Source organism: Phalacrocorax aristotelis, chromosome 1 (genome assembly GCF_949628215.1).
Source record: "Phalacrocorax aristotelis chromosome 1, bGulAri2.1, whole genome shotgun sequence".
Taxonomy (NCBI): Eukaryota; Metazoa; Chordata; class Aves; order Suliformes; family Phalacrocoracidae; genus Phalacrocorax; species Phalacrocorax aristotelis.
Genome location: NC_134276.1, coordinates 92094082 through 92113337, shown reverse-complemented (window position 1 = coordinate 92113337; position 19256 = coordinate 92094082). Strand labels below are relative to the sequence as shown.

General features: G+C 36.2%; 1 protein-coding gene across 11 annotated transcripts in view; it reads left to right on the top strand.

The window, feature by feature from the left end:
* The window catches only part of DMD (dystrophin), a 1138094-nt gene that overhangs the window by 789619 nt on the left and 329219 nt on the right, over positions 1-19256 (top strand). The window lies entirely within an intron of this gene.

The window sequence follows — 19256 nt, the reverse complement described above, 5'->3', positions numbered from 1 at the left end:
CCATGTATACTAAAATATGCAGATGTTTCACAGGATTCATTCTGTTTGTTTTCTTATACTTCTCTTTTTTTCCATGGTTTAAACCTCCTTTTTTTGAGATTTTGGTTTGCTTTACCATCTAGAATAGTAAAGTATTTGTTACATCTTGATTAATGATCACAATATTTACTCTGTAGAATTATATAGTGGTTTAGTAATGAAAATATCTTTAAAATAACATGGATATATTTTAATGATAATTGATAGTTGCAGTGTCACCTACACAGGACACTGGATTAAAATAGCTGTTATGTCATTTGAAAAGGTTGAGGGCCAAAGAAGACTTCTTTGCACATTAACCGTTAATCTTTTTCAGAATAGTTTTATTTTTAAAATTTTATGTTGTCAAATACTTGGTTCGGGACTACATGATTTTCTTACTTATGCCTCATTTTAGCATATTATTCTGGCAGGCAAAATCCATAACTTGCTTCCTTCTGCAGATCTCTTTTACTTAAATATGAGATCAAATTACTAACTCTTGAGAATTTCAGTAATGTTATACACGTTTTAAAATGAACTGGTTTATATCTGCATTCCACCTTAACTCAAGGCTAAGATATTTTATCTGGTTAAGCCAGCACTATTGCAGTCTTCCTCTCACTTCTGTTCCTGGCTGGGTAGCCCTGTCTCTTGTTGTTGATACCATGCTGTGCTGGTAACAAAACCAGCAGGAAAACTCTTTTTTGTTGTGTTTACCTCTCTAATTGGCTGTGCAACAGAATGTGACATTTAATACATTCTCTGATGAAATGGAAGAATCAATGTCTAAATATAGACTGCAGTTCTGTTAACTGGCTCCCTCTTCTCTAATGATCATCTTAATATCACTTAATACATGGAAATGAAAGTCATGAAATTTTGATTTTGCTCCTAAATCTATCACTGGATTATTAGGTGAGATTAGCAGACAGAATTTTCAAAACCAACAAAGAATTTTACATTTCTCACCCCCTGCCCATAACAGGGGCCAGTCAGACCAGATATGATCTAAGTTGGAAATCCAAAAGTAATGCTTACCTTCCCATATCTGTATATTCTGTAAAAGATCATAGGCATATGTCTCGTGGTTGGGATCTAAAAGTAATTGAAAGTCACAGTATTGCATTGTGCTCTACTTGGAGAGTTTGTTACACCTCTGCAGGGATCTCAGTCAGTTTGTCGACTTTAGGTGTATAATACCATCTTAACACAGCCAACTACTTCCCTTATAAAAATTCACCATTATAAATATACATGCTCCATGAAAGCTTTTTTATTATAACACATCCCTAGTTGCTCATCCAGAACTTAGAACACTTCAGACTGCTAGGCCTGTTGATGTGCTATCAAGCTTTTACTGTTTGGTTTTTTTTTTTTAAATCATTTCATATTTCCTTGAAAACAGAGAGCCACATTTCTAATAAGAAATTGAAATGCCAAAGCAAACATTTTAATAGCAAAGAAATCCCATATCCTAGCAATGTATGTAACAGGACATTTTCCAAATCACCCAGGTAAAAATAAGTGACCTTAGGTTGCCCTTTCTTTCACAGCAGCATGTAATGTTGAAGCTAAGTCTCTGAGGGCATTTTGGTTAAGTTCATTTCAATCTGATTGTGTCACAAGATCACAGCCACTAACTCTGCCATATTTTTCCTCCATAAAAGCTTAAGACATCATTAGCCCCCACTCGAACTTTGCTTGGAGGTGGTACTCTTGTGTGAATAACATGTACAAAGGTTAATTATGGAACAAAACAAAATAGACAACTATTCTAAAAGAGGCTTTCTTTAGTGGCCACTTCCCTTTAACAAAAGAAACAATACAACTTAAATTCTCCTAAGTGGTGCACATACCATGTGTTAAAAGGAGCATAATAAAAGAGTAGATTAATGGCTATTCATTTCAAACACCTATAGTTGATCTTTCTGTCAAATGAGTGGTTTCTTTCAAGCAAATGCATTGCATTATTTTCATTAGAGGAAAATTACATTTTACTCATCTGCTTGAAGACTGATTTTTGCAGGGTTTGATCCTCAAAGAAATAAATGTAAGGCAGGCTGACAAGAGACTCGTTCGTTGTTTATTTAGACAACCTTCATCTGCAAATAAAGTTCACAGGAAATACTTAGAATATATGATATGCCAAGATGGAAATAGGCAAGGGACATGACAGAGTACAGTTTACACTGTTGATAGATTTCACTGTCCTTACCTCAAAACAAGCAAGATGTTTTATATCTGAAGGTCAGTTGGGGAATCTTTATAAAAGAGAAAATTGTGGACAGAGGAATGGGATGTAAAACTACATTTTGCTACATTATGGAAAAATGGAAACCTCCTCTTACTTAAGATGTCAACAAGCCTTTATTCAGAAACTCTGCTTTGACATCATTGTATTTTGAGGAAGGTTTGCAGCAGGAATAGATTTCTGATAAAGGCAGAGAACCATGGAGGCTGTGCAAAGCTTGAAGGTAATTAACAATGCCATTCAAAGAGGGCAAATACTATAATCTCCTTAAACTTTGAATTCTGTCTGTGGATTTTGCCAAGGCATGCTGTCCATCCAAACTTTTTGTAACATATGTTATTGAAAGCATGGATTTCAGTCGTACTGGATGAGCATAGATTTTATTTATTAAAATATATTATAATGATAAGTAATATTACTAATGAATTGACTACAAAAATTTTTGGTGCCTACTGTAACTAATCAGTTCGAAGAGTATAAGTGGACTCTGAACTATTAGGTGCAGTGGAGGGGATTAACCTGAAAAAAGTTTTTAAGTAGAACACGACCTACAGTCAAGCTAGTTACTGAGACTTTTAAGCAAAGAGGAAAAGATATTTCTAGATAATGGTTTGTGTCATCGTAAAGTAGTCATCCAAAAAGATTCAGATAATTTATTATTACTCAATTGATTTGTCACTATTTAAAAGTAGGTTTGACCTTCTGTCAATTAGAGAAGTAAACAAAATTGGACCGAAGAGATTGTTTTCACTATTAATTACTGAATTGATTTTTCAATAGCTGAGGATCCTGTGCAGCTGATGATAGTAAAATAACTGTTAAGGAATAATATTTTTTTATAAACTGTAAAGTGTGCAATAAATAGACTTCAGATGAAAGAGTGGGCTTCACTGACATTCCCCTTGTCTGAGGATTTCTTACCTATCCTTTCCCATAGTTACATAACCTGCATTTTAATATACAATTTTATAATTATACATGCATTTTCATATGCAACCTTACAACTAATATTCTGATAGATCAGAAGAATGGGAAGTGTTCTGTCCAAACTATTTTCCAACATAATTTTTTGTGGAAATAAAAATATAGTTTTCCAAATTTGTATCCTGTTCTTGCAGAAGCCACTGTAATTGCTAAATTAAAATTTGTAGCTCCATATTAAGGGTTATGAATCAGTGTGTTCTAAATATGCCCATGTTGAATGAAAACTTGTAGTTACAGCCACTGTCCATATAGTTTATATCAGAGGTGTGAGCTATAGGTAAAGTCTTCAACCTTTTGGATAGTGTGCTTCAAGTTCCAGCAAGGTGTGAAGAAGTTTCACATCAGTGACATACACACGAAAAGACCTATGTAGCACATCTTCAGATAACGTGCTGTTGAAGAATGTCATAGAAGGTTTTACACTTGGAGCTGAATGTTTTTCAGGTTAATGTTCTGATGTGCTTAAAGGGAGGAGTTCGCTAGTCCAGAATCCAAGTACGGTGCCAGTAAGTTGGGAGCTGACATTAACACTTTCAGAATCAAACTTTAGGAGCATATTTGCTCCATCCCTCTCTCCATGCTGTCATGCTGCTTTGAGGGTTGTTTTCAAAGCTTCACATTCTCTAGGATCTTCTATTTCCATATGAACACACAGCTGCAGACATTCCCTGCAGCACTGTTGGATCAGGATCAACTGGCTCCCAAAGCATGGCTGGAGCTGAAACTGATTCTGCAGCATTTGAAGGGTTCACTGGCATTTTTGTGCATTTCTGATAGCAGAACCCCACATATGACTTTATGGCTTAGATGGTGTGCAAAACCTCCTTTACCTCTATGAATCTCACCATAGGATGTATTTGCTCTGGAGGCTGCTATCATTATTTTATGTATATTTCAGAGTGTTATTGTTCTATTTAATGTGGGATATCTAGTAGAATTCTTATTTTATATTGTGTCATCCTGTTAGACTTTTAAAAGTAATTCTAATTTATGAGAAGTATTGGAAGGCTGGTTTCAGCTTTTGAAGTGAATAAAAAAAAACTAATAAGTGAACAGATTTCTACACATATTAGAAGAAGTGAGAACTACAAAGTTTGGATGCTGAAAGATTTTAGCTTTTTTATAAAGTAGAGGAAAATAAAAAAAAAAAGTCTGTCAGCCTTTAAGCTTGTTCTTAAAGGGTAGAAAATGCAGCATGATTCTCTAGAGGGCCTGGAAATCTGAGCCTTTAAATAGAAAGGGAAAAAAAAATGTAATCTGAAAATTGGACCTTAAGGGATATAGAATATGTGTCACAAGACACTTTTTTTAATACTTTGTTGCACATAATGACAGCTGATATTTTAAAATAGCTTGGCCGGCTCATTACAGTATGTTAGAGAGTATATTTGGGTTTTGCAACAATAAAAAAGCTATCTAAACACTGTCTTTTGGAGAGTGATTAACAGCCATTTCTTTATTTCTCTATAATGTTAATCACTAGGAGATGAATAAAAATCTTACCTCTAAGGATCTGATTCTAAACTCATTGAAGTAAAAGATGTATTTTAATCATTTTTCAATTAGTTTTCAGCCAGGCTGTGAATCATCACCCAAACAAAAAATACTACAGTTGTATCTAAAAATAACTTTCCTCTGTTTACTTTTATTGGCCTATTGTGAAATAATTTTCCAATTCGTGCCAAATAGTCTTCCAGGAAAAGACACATTATCATGGTTAGTGCAACTGGCATCCTGTTAGGTTCAGCAGGGAAAGGACAAGAGTGTAGGAACTAATTTTCATTTGCATTTATATGTTGAGTATTAGAATTATGCACTTTTCACTAGGGTTGAATTTTTCAATAGTAAATGTATTTTTCTGTAACTCTAAGTCTGACCTAGCTTATAAGGATAAATGGCCTATTCCATCAACACTGGACCTTACCTGACCTACTCTTTTATCCAAATCAATATTTCATTGTACGTGTTTGCATTACACTAGTATGTGCAACTCAGTGACCCACTGCATTAGGCCGTCTACAAACATACCATGGGTATGAAAATAATTTTTAAGTTATGTGCTGTCCACAATGTGGGCCATGGGGAAATCCTGCTGTGCAGGAAAGTACAAAAACTGCTTAAACCTCCATGAGTTCTGTGTGTGCCCAGGCAGCAAAAAAAGCCTAACTAGATTCTGGGCTGTATTTAAGAAGACACTAGCCAGCATGTTGAGGGAAGTGATCATTCCCCCCTAATCAACATCTGTGAGACCACATCTGGAGTTCTGTGTCTAGTTTTGATCTTCCCAAAGTGCAGGAAAGACATGGAGGGAGTCCAGTGCAGGGCCACCTAGGCAGTCAGGGGCTGGAGCACTTGACATATGAGGAGAGGCTGAGAGCTGGGCTTGCTCAGCCTGGGAGAGAGCTCAGGAGAGATCTTATTGCTGCTTACAGCCACTAGATCGGACACTGTACAGAAGATAGAGCCAGACTCTTCTCAAAGGTGCACAGCAAAAGGATGAGAGGCAACAGGCATATGCTGTAGCAAAGGGAATTCTGATGAGATATTTGGAGAAAAAATGTTCATTATGAGCATAATGAAACATTGGAACAGGCTGTTCAGATTCTCCATCCTGGAGATATTCAACACAAGACTGGACAGGGAGGGCCTTGTGTGACCTGATGTGACTCTGATTTTGGCCCCATTTGAGCAGTAGGTTGGGCAAGATGATCTCCAAAAATCCCTTCCAACCGAAATTATTCTGTGATTGTGTAGGAGTGCTATTCTCAAATAGCAAGATTCTGTGTTGTATATCTTGTCAATGAAACACGCTTTAAAGGAAGGAAAACATGGTTTTATGCCACCTTTACACCCCTCCCACCTCAGCTGAAATTTTGTTTAAGAGCTGGAGCAGTCCTGATAAAATTTTGACAAATTATTTAGTTCAAAGCAGTAGCGAGGATCCGTTAGGACAGTTACACAAGTTTTGGGGGTCTTTATTTTTGTATCCATATTAATATACATTATTAGCAGTAATAACAAGAAAAGCTAAGACTAGCTTTATTTTTATTTGGAAATTGTGGGAAATATAAAAGAAGCTTGTTTCTAAATAATGATGCAATGTATAAAATTCTAATCTAGTTGTAATCATAAAATGCAAATTAAAACTAGGGGGAACAATTGTATATTTGCTCATTTTATATGTGAGGAGATGGAGCTTTTCTCAGAGAAATAAGTTTTCCTCTGTAAGAAAATAAAAACATCAAATCCCAACAGAGCTTCCTAATGAAGTTGATCTTGAAACACAGTTCTTTTATGTAGAAAAGAAAATGATCCCAGAATTTTAACTAAAAAAAAGTACCTACCTTCTTGAAATGCGCCCTATCAGTTTCTCAATGTGCCAAGGGTATTCTGATACTTCTATAAACATTGCTTAATAATAATATAGATGCAGGGTTTTGCTAGCAGATGGACAATTCCCTCTTGAGGCAGAGCAGCCAGCAGTGTCATTATCATGCTTTTTCATTAAGGGATTTTAAAAAAAAAAAGTCACTAGCTTTTTTTAAGCTGTGGGATGTGTCAAATAACCAGTTTCTAGTGGCTTAGCTCTATTGCAGTAAGCCAAATTATTGGAATTCCTTTTTGTCTTTTCCCAGTAGAATACTATAATATATTTTTGCACTTAGAGAAGTTCTCATGGAGAGTTGTTTGTTGATTTACATGGATATACTGTTTTATAACACTCGTGAAATAATTGAAACTACTCAGATTAGTTGACTCAAATGTAAGCAGGAAGCAGACGTCTAACTCCCTAAAGCTCCTGCGAAATACTTAAATTTTATGCTATGAAGAGCTGCTTAAAAGTGAAAGGTAAAATTTTTATTAAAACACTGTAAAAGAGGCATATTTGTTTTCAAGGGCACAGGGGTCTTGAATATTTTTCTCCATTCCCTAACCATTATACCCCTTTATTTCTTCATGTGACCCACCACTAGGCATGCATTGTCACTAGATTTATGATGAATAAACACTAAGTCCCTGTGGTTCTGGGGAGGGAGAGAAGTAATGGGTGAGAGAACTGCATGTCTTGGGAAGCTGGTATTATGGGGGATTAAAGAGAGAGGGACACAGTGCTTGATCTTCACTCACTTGCCCCACCTTCTTCTTCACCTGTGTGGAGCATGGCTGGTCTGTTTCCTGCTGCCTGGAGTCCTTTTTGTCCCATCTCTTCCTCAGTACATTCTCCTTTTTTTTCTGCTAAACTGCATTTTGCGTGCAGATGATGAGGACAAAATGTCTGACTTTGCCTAACACCTCTAACAGCTGATGTCCTTTGTTAATGATGAACAACATGTTGAAGAAACTCTAGACACTAGCATTTCTAAATTCTCTTTCTCTTTCACTAGTTGGGGAGGGTAGTGGGAGGAGGTTGTAAGTCTATTTTTTGTGTTGTCTGGTATAAAACCAGTCCCTCTTTCACTACTACAAAAAATCTCAAACATTCATATTAGCAGACAACAAGTTTACAATGTAAATAGACAGAATATTAATTTTCAGGTTACTATGCGCAGCTCAATGAAATCCTAGAAAATGGCTGAGTACACATAAAGCTTGAAATATGGGAGTAATTGTATTAAAAGCAATATGACTATATGTTTTCCTCAAGAAAGATATTATTTTTCTGAACTGAGCCAGAGAACTCAGTTCTTCAGACAGTCAAGTGCTGAAGGAGGACTTAATTAAAAAAACCCCTGTTTTTATAGTAGGTGTGGGCAATTTCACATTAACCCAAACCTCTCATCTGTCTCTGTTTCTAGCTGATACAATAAACAAGGTAACAAATCAATTCCCAGAGCTGTATTCTGCTGCTTTTGTGGACCATTGCTCTTATTGAGCTAAAAGATAAATTTAACTTATCACCATAGAGCTCCTAATGTTCGTGTGCTTTCTGCTTATATGAAAGATTTTGTGCAGCCAAATGTGAGTTTCATACATAGAGGTTTAGTCACCTCAGCCAGCTCTCAACTTTTTTTCATGCTTCTGCACTTGTCAAATTCTCCAGCTGAATTGTTAAACATGGAATTCACATTGGGGTTTGTGCAGTTCAAATACTGCAACTGTCTACTTTATTTGCACAAGAAGTATTTTTCTGTTAGCCACTAATATGCAAGTAACTCAGTTGCTGCAGTTGTGTGCTGCCCACAGAAGTACAGCTTAAGAAAAGGTAATGCTTGTCCTTCTTTTTCTCGAGGGTTTATTATAAAACCTCCAATCGGAAATAGTCCATAAAAGGTAGGAAGGCTGTTCAGGGTGACAAAATATGAGCTAAACTGATCCACTGAACAAGAAAAATATGTAATGTTTACTGTTCATTTTGGTGTATTTAAATAACTAGTCAAGAACAGGGTATAATAACCCAAATGTGCAGTGCTAATTTGTTAATTGCTATTGATATTAAGTTTTTTGCTGGTGTCAGATCTTAAAAATAGATCATAATTTGTAATAATGCTCTTTAATCCAGACTGTTACAGTGCAGTGATAATCTGGGGTAGATTTCCTTTAAAAAAATAAACCATTGAAATAGAAATTAGGTAACAGAATCAACACTGGATAGATGCTGGAAAGCAAGAGAATTGAGAGTTGTGATTGTTCAGCATCACACCTCTGGCCTTGCTTGTTCATAACAAGAGTATGGAAATTGCTTAAGAGGAGAAAATAAGGAATAATAAAAAACCCAAGCCTACTGCTAACAGTATTGAAGTAGAACGATCAAAACAATTTAAATAATTGTAACTGATTGCTAGATGTGAAATTTTTTTTATATAGGCAGAAAGAGTTAAAAAAATATAGATCATGTTTGAGGTTTTTGTAGCTGTACGTGTATACACTCTGATTATTGAGATTGTAATTGCCTAAAATTCAAGTATTCCATCTTGATTAACAACTTGACCAAGAGTCATCTAACGTATCTCCAAATTCAGTAGAAAGAAACTGGCACATCTGTGATATACTGTGCCTGCTTCTGAAGTGGATGTCCGCAGTTGGTGAGGTGAAGTGCTTCCTGGAACGGCTCATTTATCACAATATATGCTCCGTGACAAGCTCAGGTATAGATACCTACCTACACTTGTTCTGGCTCATCCCTGCCTTTCTGGTGGGGCAGTTTTCTACTGTAAAATATCTGTATGATGGAGCCAACGCGTTCCGGGGGGAATGCAGCAACTCTGTGATTGCCCCCAGTCAGATTCCTGACACAACCCTGCAAACCAAGCAGGTTTCATGTAATGTGCAACAGCCAGTTCCCACCACTCGCTAGCACAAATAAGCCCCTGGATAGCCAGGCCAAAGGTAGCCATGTTTCTCCTTTGAGACACTGGTGGGATTCCTCTCTCATCTACCTGTCTGCTTTGTCTTTCCTGAATGCCATAGCTCCACATTTTAGTTTAATTTGATTTTTGTATTGAAAACAAAACAAAACCCCAGAAAACAAAACCAAACCACAGAAAAATAATGTTCTAATATTAGCAGTTGTAAAGTGAAAATACGTATTTTCATGTTCAAAGTGGTTCTTTTTAATATTTTAGCAGAACAATTTGACACTTTGTATCTTTGGAAAAAAATAAGATCAGCACTTATTTCTAATTAGAGTAGAAGCTGGTTTTAATATTTTGGAAAAAATGGCTCTGAGGTAACACAAAGATCTGTTTTATTTCACTTTCCTGTTCGGAGAAATATCCCTTTTTTTGTGATCAAGAAGCAAGGAATGTAAAATAAAAAAAATAATAAACAGAAGGTGAATTTGAGCATTTATCTGTTTGTGGGCAAGAATGATGGCTTTTGGGCTATTGTGAGTTACCAGAGATGTCTTACTGTGTATGTCACAGAATCATTTATTCAAACAGACAGTTTTGAAGGTGTCATGGTGTGGGACTAGATCTCGGGGTAAATGTCCAACCTTTTGACATATGTTTGACCATATGAATGGGACTGTTTTCCTTTGTGGCATCTTATCACTGTGTCTTAAAATTCCTACTGTGCATCGTGATCAGCACTGATAGCATTTTTAACTGTTCTTATAAATCCTTCTACCTCTTCATATGTGGCCCATATGGCATAATATTTCTGTGATAAAAACTGGTATATTTGGCACATTCCTATAATGACATTCAGATGTGGGATTCAGCTCCAACAAAGTAACTGTGTTCAAAGAAATAACAGTGCATCAGAACCTTTCAAAATTATTAGCTCGTTTGCTGGTAGTGTCATTTCAGGTGGTTTTTTTTTCTCAGACCTGTCATTAAAGCATGCAATAAAGAACACGAATATAGATGCCAGGGAATCGAATTATATCTGTGGGTACTAGATTAAAACTCTAAAAGATTAGCATCAACGTGCTGTGAGTCACTTAATAAAATCAACAGTCTCAGCTATTTGTATTTTGTAAATATTCATTGACTAATTTAGAGGAAATAAAATTAGTATATTTAGTACTAATTTACTAAAGATGATCTCTAATGCAGATTGGTGCAAGTCAGGGGGAAGTTCTTTGGAGGCAGCAGAAGCTGAATTGGGGATGAGCACAGCCAGCTGGGTTGGCTTATTTTAAATAATTTTAATGTTTAATTATGAGTATTTTTAATTAATTTAATAATTTTGTATGTCTCTAATTATTAGAATGATTTATACATAAACCAGAATTGTCAGTGGAATCTAAGGAAATTGCGCACCTGACTTTTAATTTCCTTGGGTACTGATTACCCTATTCCTTTGAAATTCTTTCATTAGACAATCTTAAAATCACAAATCTTAATTAAAATAACAGGACAGCCTTTGGAGACCTCTTAGTGTAGAATATAAAGCATATATTTTTTTTCTTATGAGAAAATTGGGAGGTTTTCACTGTAGGATTCACAGAAAATGTGTTCTCTTGACTTAATGTGTTGCTGTATGCCTATTTCTGAAGTGCATGGGCTATAGGATCATTTTTAGCCTTTGCTGTAGGATTGATGTTCAGGATGCTATTTAACAATATATAGGATAAGTGATTCTTCATCCTGTTTTGAATGATGGGTAAATAGCCATCAGGTTATCATTTTCAACTTTCTCTTCTTCTACTGTCACTGCAGAATGAGACTTTTTCACTGTAATTACTTTTTTTGTGCTGGAAATTATATAAATAGCTGATTTTTTTTATTTTTAGTAGTGTCTCAGAAAGGAAAAGAATGAACAGCAGAACTTATTTTCAGTTCCCTTTACATCAAAAGAATTGTAATGGATTGTTAAAAATGATGTGAAAACAAGCACTTTTTCACAATACTCAACAGAAAATTACGATCTTTTCCTTTTAAATTTTTGCTACTGATTCTTCTCCCTGGAGACATTCTGACTTAATTTCAGTCCATCTCTGTACTTTTTTTCCTTTCTTTTCCAAGCCTATTTGAATTTTCCCTGTGAGGGATGCACGGTGAGGAAGGTGGCACAGCACAGAAGATTCCAGTTCCTGTAAGAGTTGTCCATGGCATACTGCTGCTGGGCAGCACCCTGCTGTCTGTCTGTCTGCTAGTATTCTCGTTAGGGAAAGGAAAAGAAAAAAATCTAATGGGGAAGAGATTTATTTAAATAATTCAGAAAAAGCTGCTAAGCAGCATAGAGGTTAAATGTTAGAGCTAGTTTTTAGTTCTTATTTTATGGTTTGCACTGAAGTAAAGTAAGATCATATAGTAGAAGATGAAAATCACGACACAACATTTTCTCAGCAATTTCTACTATGCTTGATAAGAACTTATTTTTTCAAAGACTTTTAGATAAAGCCAAGTGTCCACATCAGAATGAAAAGCTATTTTTAATGAGAAATCCAGTGAGAAATATAAGATTTAACAGAAACAGTCATAGTTCTGTCCCCTCTGATGCTAGCCTTCCAAGAAAGTACCCTGTTACAAATAGTTTCTGAAATATTACAGTGTTCTTCTTAGTATTTATTAATCTGTTTTCTCTCTCAATTAAATTGTTCCATTGGTCTTAAATATCTCTTAAAAATACAGGCATTTGTGTATGTCTGTCCGTGTTTTGATGAGGAAATCTAGGATATGTGTGGAGAGTGATCCAGGTTAAGAATTGTAACTTTTTCAATACAGTAATTCTTAATGTTTAAATTTCGCTTTCTTAGTCTGTGATCACTTAATGCGAGCAACTCTGTCAGTTAAAAATAATGACACAAACCCCAAAACATTTTCTAAAAAGAAGCTCTCTGTTATAGAAATCTGGTTAAATTTACACTCCTATCCTTGCAGTTATGGGATTATAACATCTAAAAAATCATACATTTAATTTTATCACACAAATGCAGAAATTTTTATTATCCTCTTGATCCTTTCTGCAGTGTTCTGATTTACCTTTGATACCTATCAGTTTTGGTCACCCATATACTATGGAGATTTGCTACATGAGTTCTTAGGGAAGAAGCTTGTAAACTGCAGTGGGCAGTGATCCTGTCTTCATATCTCTTTACAAATTATTTATACACTGTTGATTCTACTGAAAAAATAAACTCCAACATGCTTTACTTGTTTTGATCATATTTCAGCTGCAATACAAATTCCTGGCATATCTCACTGAACAATGACAAAATCATTTGTAATTCTTATTCCTAGACACAAAATTGGAGCAGATCACAACAAAAGTGATTGTATGTTTCTTGCTACAGAAATGTTAGGCGTGTTATCTCAGATTTCCAAACCATTTAACCATTTGGCCATCAAAGAGCAGACTGTTATCTGTTTTGGCATTAATCTCCTTGCAACGGCTACTTTGGAGCACTGTTTCAAAATGACAGCAAATATGCACAATGTATTATAATTATGTCCCTTTCAGGAATAAGAACTGCAAGAAGATTTCATGAACTTAGGTCTTGTGTCTTTGCATCTGTGGGAACTATTAATATCCTTTTAAAAATTTGATTATAAGGTATGTTTCCCAAAGTATTGCATAGGATTCACAAGACTGTTTTAAGTGGTGATAAAATGCAAAATCGTATGTATGCATAATATGAGGGGAACGCTCAGTGTAAATTCAATCAAGAATGAAATGCTATTATGTGCAAACACCTCCTGGGCTTGTGCAGAGGTAATGGGGCATAGGAAATAGATAAACTGACAGCCAAGAGAGGGGGAAGATATGTGACTTTCCTTACAACTTTGTTTAATAAAGCTCTCAGCATACATTGTGGATATAATGTGTTGTTTTGTCTCCATCCAAATCATCTTAGTTTTTATTCCATGCATTTTGTAGACTGTAATTTGGTGATAATGGCTTCTTTGCACAGTTCAGGAGTGATGAACAGGAATAACAAGTCAGTTAATAAGAGGATGTGCCTGTCTTTCCCAGTACAGAGCTCTTTATTTGAGTGGGTCAGGAAGAAAGTCATATTTTCCTTCTAAGAAATGTCATTAAGGATGAAGTAATGAATATTTAGGGAGAATAAATATGAGAAGGCTGATTTTAAAGCAGCCTGTGTAAAAGCTGGGTGAAAAGACTTACCTATTCTTCAGCGTTTCCTTAATTGTTACAAGCTTATTACTAGTTTGAAACATGCTTTATGAAACCTATATTTCTTGAGGTTTGTCTTGTGCATTATCATTAGATTCAGTCTTTTTGATCTGTGTTGTAATCTTCCAAGCCATACTGCCTGAGTGAGGAGCAGATTTGTATGGTGCTGCCTGAGAAGGGCTGCAGCTGCAACATGATTGAAGGAGTTAGGACATGGTATCTGTTTCCCCCTTGCTCCAGTTGCGGGCAATTTGTTCAGGCACAGAGAATTCATGCCCTTTTACTCCCTGGAGGGAGATGCAGTTGGATTTTCAGGTGAGCCGTTCATGTTGCCTCAACCTTGTCAACTTTTCCAGACTTTCTCATTTCAATGGAAAATTGTGATGACTAAATAATTGGAATATGATGCAGACATGGAAAACATTTTACTATGTATCATGTTTACTTACTTTTTTATTTATTCTTTGATTTAGATAAAAAGTCAAGTGTTTGGAGACTCTCTTTAGCAGCAGCTAGGAAAGATATTATGTATTACTAACATAAATAATATATTATGCCAACATAGTAACAAATCAAACCCTTTTTCTGTTTACTACTGAAAGAGGATCTATTTATAATACTACAGATTTCCCTATAATTTAGAAAAAGAATGAAACATCTTGCACAGGATTTGGCATGAATTTGGATGAGGACAACGTTGCTCTTAACAAATATTTTTGGTCTCATGTAACTGTGTATTTGCCAGAGATCCCTCAGTGTTTTAGGTTGCAGAATTACAGAAACAAATAAAGTAAAAACTAGGCTTATAAATGGGATTAAAATTGGATCTCACCACACTTGAAAGCATAAGAAATGCCTCACCAGGTCAAGCCAGTGTTCTGTCTAGCCCAGCAAAGTGTGGTGGTGACGTTAGGACAGGCTGGGCAGGGAAAAGGTACCATCCTGGTTGCTTTCTGCAGACTGTTCCCCTCATACTGCCCCACTCTCCTAGTATCCATAACTGTTGTGTCTCCTGATATCCCCAATCCATTACTGCCTAGTCCTTGTAGCATCGATTTTTCAGCCTGTTGTCCATGAAGTTGTCTAGTCCCACTCTGAAACTGCTGATTCTCTTGGCCATCACAACCTCCTCTGGGAGCAAGCTCTAGACACTCACTATCTGTTATGAAAAGAAACACTTTTTTTTTTTCCCCTGCTCTAAACCAGTTTTCACTACAAGAATGCAGCATGCTCCTACCCACTCTTTTTTGCCTTTCAAATAAATTTACATTCAGGAGAGAACCTTTCTTTTTATGTAATGTTGCCAGGTTTCTTAAAACTCTTTTCTGAGGGACATTATTAAAAATATTTTATTTATGTATGTATCCTGAACCAAATCACTTTTGCTTGTTGACTTCTTTAAAGAAGCCCATGATTCCCTTTAGCAAAATGCTACGGCAGATCTTTCCAAGAAAATGACATGTTAATTTTATTCCTCAGACTGGTTTTACCAACCTCTACCATATGGGGAAGGCAGCCATACAGACCAGCAGTTGCCAGGATGGGCAGCCCAGTTTCAGGATCACCATGCTAGAGCAGTATGACTGAAGCCTCATATTACGGTCACTCCTGCCATCACAGTCTCTCTGATCTCCCTCTTCACAGGCAGTTCGTGTTAGTCCTGATTACCGGTTCATCATATTCTTCAGACCTGGAATATAAATTCTGGGTTAATTACTGAGATTATGTAATTATTCAATTTTAAGTACTTTTGATATATAATAGTATCCCAACACCTACATAGCCTTTCTTTCCTGTTTACCTTGCATCCATATATTACAGTGCACACCTAACTATCATTCTGCCACCAAACTTCTGAGACACCTGATACATCAGTTAAACGAGCTCCTTATAACTTAGCTAAGAAACTGAAGCTAGCAGTTTTAAGTAGAATTAAAAATAGAAAAAAGGAAGTGCTGCCCTTCCATTTTGTACTGTCATTCTGTAAAAAATATAGTACGAGAAACTATCATGACAGAGAGGCCAATTTCAATGCAGTAAGCTAACTCAGTAGAAGAAACCATTTAGTAAGTGTTGTTTTTATTATAGTCAGTCAGTCTGCAGGTACTGTTTCTCATTGTCCCTTTTCTGTTTTTCTGTGTTGTTATCAAGTAATCAAAATAAAAGTTGGAAATGTATTAGCTATAGGAAATGCACATGATCATGTTTTTATGCAAACCAACATTTACAGTTCTGTGAAAAATGACACTATAAATTAGCAAGGGGCTTTATCTTATTCTTCATGCTTCTTTTTATAGAGTTTGTTTTCTTTTTTTTTTTTCTCCTCCCCGCAAAGGAATGATAGGTATAATAAATAGGGCTTGAAGGAGATTTGAAAGGCTGTGCAGTCCAGATTTTTGCCTCAGGCAGGATCAACTAGACTTAAATGATTTCTGACCAATTTCTGTCTAACCTGCTCTTTAAGTAAAAATATTTTTTTTGTAGCTTTGCAGAATTTCTTGTGCCACTGCTTTGTAATCCTTGCAGTTCAAAAGATGTTTGTCTCCAACCTTAATATCCCCTGCTGCAATTTAAGCTAATTATGTCACCACAATGGAAACTGAGAACAGTTTACTTTCTCTCAGCAATAACCTCATATATTTGAGGGTTGATACTTACTTCAGTTCAATCTTGTCTAGACTAAATTAATCCTACTTTTTAAAATTTCTATCCTTGTTTCTAGAGTTCTGACCATCTGTCCAGTCATTTGCAACCCATTCCTATGTTCATCCAGTTTATTCAGCTAGTTATTTGAGTGCTTTGCACTTATTGAATTCTCAGTTTTTTTAAGACCACTTTGAATTGTGTTCCTCTGCTCAGGTGTTTGCTGTTGGTTCAGTTTTGCATCATTGTGAATGTAATACGTCTACCCTCTATTCCATCAACCAAGCAATTAATGAAAATTTATATTAGACATAGTACATATCTGTATGTAGCTTCACTTTATATTACCTTCCCCTAGAGTACCTTCAAGTTATGTTTTCCATTCAGTTTAATTTCCATTTAAATCAAAATTTCCGAACTTGCTTATGGTAACGTCACATGGGCAGTATCAGAAGCCTTGATAAGGGCATCAGACACAACTTCTACCTGTTGTCCACTATTGGTAAATCTTACAGCTCCAGATGAAGGGAAATTCAGTTGACTGGTTATTATTTACTCTTGATAAATGGTTGGCTGGTACTTTTTTTTTTCTCTCTGCTCATAGATTGTTTAACCATATGTCGTAGAACTCAGCTCAAAAAATTCACCTAAAATTTCCTGGGTAGTTTTCTACCCCTCTTTAAAAAGTGAATTATATTCATCCATTGTAGGTTCTCAAATACACCTATTAGATTCCTTGACCAAGTTCCCAAGTATTATAGCTGAAATTAATGAATTTTCACATCATAATTTGTATTGAGCTAGGTAAGAATGGTGTCATACCAGTATCAGAATTAACATTGTTTGTTTATTGTCCTTCACACAGAGAACACCTGCCTTGAAACCCTTAGCATAACAACTAGCGCTAGAACAAACCTTTTTTCAGACTATCTTTTCAAAAGTTTCAGTGACTGTATTATTCTATTTCGGAAAAATGTGACAATGTAAGACTACAAACTTTAGACCACCTGCAAAAATTATCTCCATCTTGTATAATGTTGCAGAAAAGAAATGAGCAATAGGGTTGAAACTCTTGTTGCCAGTAGTGGGATAACAAACAACGTGGATAATAGCACAAAAAGCTATTTGGGCTCTCTGTTTTTTTGGTTTGGGTTTCTTTTTTTTTTTTTTTTTTTTTCCTCCTGGTAGATGATGTAGTGAGGAACAACAACAACAAAAAAATCATCAGGTAGCTAGAAAAATGGGTGGCAGCAAGTTCTAAGCAATAGCCTGTCTAAGGGTGACTTAGAGGTTGAAATGGTGAACAAATATTTGAAAATATCCTTCCAATAGGAATAATAGGAAATACACACAAGATTAAATTATGGACAGTTAGCACAGGTATCCTCAGGCTGCTCCATGACCTTGACCCAAAATTGCTGTATCTTTTTTAAAAAGCAATTATATGGAATATGCAACACCGAAGATTTGACTCTGATCTCTTTCTCTCTCATACATGCATACACATACACAGATGCTAGTAGTACTGCAGTATTGTGGAGGTGCCTTGATTACAGCTAGGCTCATTGCAGCTGTTTTAAATGAGATAAAGCTGGGGAGCAGATGCAGGAACAGGTAAGTGGTTCTGCATTCAGTCAGTTGAGACTCATCAGGTCTCATTAACTCAGGCTGTTCCTGAAAGATGCTGTACTGCTGAGCTGGCCTCAGAAATTACACAACTGTGTTCACACAGTGCTCTGCATGTATTATTTAAGTCTTTCTGACCTAAGCTAGCTCTATACTGAAGCAGGTGTAGTGCCTTTGCCTCATGTTGTATTTAATCCAGAACTGAGGTTAAATAATCTGTAGGTAATTGAGGATTGACTGCCTTTCCTGGAGTGTTCAGCTCACATATCAGTTAGCTCCTCTCTTGCATATCACTGCTTTTCCTAAACCTCCACCTCCTCCTTCTCATGCCCCTAGCCTGCTGTTCACTCTCATTCCTGTTTTCCCACCCTTCATGTGCTTGCCTTCATGCACTTGTGCATGTGCTCAGCCTGAAGCCTTTGCCTTTCTCAAACACGTGAGCTGGTGGATACGGCACACCTGCAGCTAAGCGGTTCTGCAGGAAGGAAGTAGTGTGGGTGCAGCTGGCCAAAACCTACTGTTCCCTCTTCCAGGGAGTGTATGTCCAGCTTGCAGTGGTATGCTGGGGCCTGAGCACCTTACGATAAGCCCCTGGGCCAATGCTGTTTTGGCAGTTACTGATTTTATTTTTTTGTCAGTATGAGTAATGAATATGATTGTGCTTTGTGGCAATTTAAGGTTTTTTGAGTGATTGTTAATCTGTGGAGAGAGCTTCAGTTTGGAGGTAATTCAATAAGCATGCCCTCAGCTAGAAATTCTGTGCATTTTTGTGCATGTTTAGAAATCTCCTTTAATATACCTCTTATGTGACTTTAGTTGTTTATGGTAGGAAGCAGTCCTCCAAAAGAGTAACTCATATGACCTGATTTCCATATGCAATGTCTCTCATGCTGTGAAAGACAGTTGGAAACATTTTCCTTTGATCTACAATGGCATTAGAAAACAATAAACCATCAAGCCTCAAGAGAACTACCTCGGCATACATGGTGAATCAGTTATAATTATTTGTTATCTCTTAATGCCGGCACATCTGCATCAGTGAGTAATTAAGGATTGAAAGGAAGCTAAAATTTTACAAACTGATTAAGGTCTTCGCAGTTTTTCAGAACTACGTTTTGTTTGGGGTATTTTTTTTATTTTGTTTTGAAGAAATATAGGGGTTGTACTCAAAGAAGTTAAAACAACCTAATTTACCCAGTAATCTACA